Raw genomic sequence first — 2,162 nt, forward strand, 5'->3', positions numbered from 1 at the left:
GATTCAGCTTTCTATACGATATACGTATAGAGGAGCAAGATGAAATTTTAACAAAAATGTTCTTTCAATCATTACTCTGTTTCTTGTCACTAGGTACAATAAAATTTTATCAATAAAATATAAAAAACTGTCAAATCTGCACAGTGGATTTCACGTGATTGATGCACATAGATGCACACAAATCAGACCAACAGACAACAGACAAAAATATACTTACGTTATGGGGTCTAGAAGACATACACATCGAATGGTATTTAACTTTTTTAAAGTATATTAAGAGTCAATACGCTTTAAATAAGATTAATTAATTTAATGTATAGAGATAGTTACTGTACATATTATACTACTAGCTTTTCGCCCGCGACTTCACTCGCGTAGTCGAAAGATACACTCCGAGGCTTTTCCCGCATAGTACCCGTTCCCGTGGTATTACCGAGAAAAAAACTGTCTTTCCTCTTGAATCATTATATCTTTAAAAGAAAAAAGCCATCTTAATTTGTTGCGTAATTTTAAAGATCTAAATATACAGACACACTGACAGCGAAAAAGGACTTAGTTTTATACTATGTAATGATCCTTAAATAGGTACATTATGTACTAAAACCTTTTCTATGAAAAGAAAGTTGAATCTCTCTTTTATAAGTCAAGAACGGCTGATCGGATTTTTATAAAAACATTTGATAGCAAAAAAAGTCCACCCCTCTGGATGATGACGAAATCTAGTGCCTAAGTGTAAAATTAAATAAATAAATCCATAATATTAATAAAATTATAATGATCCCACCTCTTATTGTCATTATAATGACACCACTCGCCTCTCTTTTTCGTTATTATAACCTCTATAAGATTGGTTTGATAAAATTTTATTGTACCTAGTGACAAGAAACAGAGTAATGATTGAAAGAACATTTTTGTTAAAATTTCATCTTGCTTTTCGAATATCACCGTATCAAACACACTGGCATGCTACTATTTTACAACAGTCTTCTGTGTAGGTGTGGTACTTCCCCGGTTCGAGCTGGCCTAATTCGTATGAAGCGTGCTTGACTGCCACATTCGAGCTATCACGTGCTAATTTGTTAGATAAAAAATCAGTTGCCTTTATAATCAACAATACCTACAACAAATAAGTACCTATAAGTACAAGTCACAACAGCGCGATACCACACATTTCAATAGAGTGGTTCGAATAGTTCGTTACTCTTTACTATGCAGTTACTTACCTATTACTACTGCCGTGACATTTTAATTTACTACAACAACCGTAGAGTTGAAAAGGATTTTAACGAAAATTGGCATAAGTCACGAATGGTTTACTTAATTGAAAAACAGTCTTCGCGTACCTCTAATATACCTATCTAATTCCAATGATACGGAAGACGAGTATAAGTTAAAAAGTACCTATAAGTTGGTAAAAAAAGCTTATTTTCGGGAACTTATTTTAGCATGATAGGTATAGACGTTATTTACTTGTAATTTATGTGAAATTATAAGTCCTTAATCAACCGCGGACAAGGATACAGGCGGTAGCACATCGTCAAACTAAAGGGGTTCCTTGTTTGCTACGGAATCCTGAATTGCTTTTATTCCCATTTCGACTTATCCCCTAGGAATATCAGGATAAAAAGTTGCCTATATGTTATTCCAGTTGTCCAGCTATCTACGTATCAAATTTCATTGCAATCGGTTCAGCAGTTTTTGCGTGAAAGAGCAACAAACACACACACATCCTTACAAACTTTCGCATTTATAATATTAGGATATGCATCTTTTTATCCCGATATTCCTACGGGATACGGACTTATGCGGGTGAAACCGCGGGGCGCAGCTAGTATTACCATAAAAGTACCATTATTGATCGAGTAATTACTAATTATCAACGACACCTCAAACTATTCGGATAAAATTGTTTTTTTACAAATTTAATGGCATAATGTATTCTTTTATTTAGTGGTATGAATAAGTATATATCAAATAAATATATATGTAACTGTTTCACTGATCGATTTTCTTTATGGACAAGTAGTTGATCAGCCTTCTGTGTCCTGCCAAACCGAGACTTTTTTTTTGTGCGTCCCCACCGACAATCGAACCCAGGACCCCTCGGTCCTAAGATCACGCTTTAACCACTGTACAAAGGAGGCGGTCAATTCGTTGTCAAA

The sequence above is a fragment of the Zerene cesonia genome, chromosome 7 (genome assembly GCF_012273895.1).
Source record: "Zerene cesonia ecotype Mississippi chromosome 7, Zerene_cesonia_1.1, whole genome shotgun sequence".
Lineage (NCBI taxonomy): Eukaryota > Metazoa > Arthropoda > Insecta > Lepidoptera > Pieridae > Zerene > Zerene cesonia.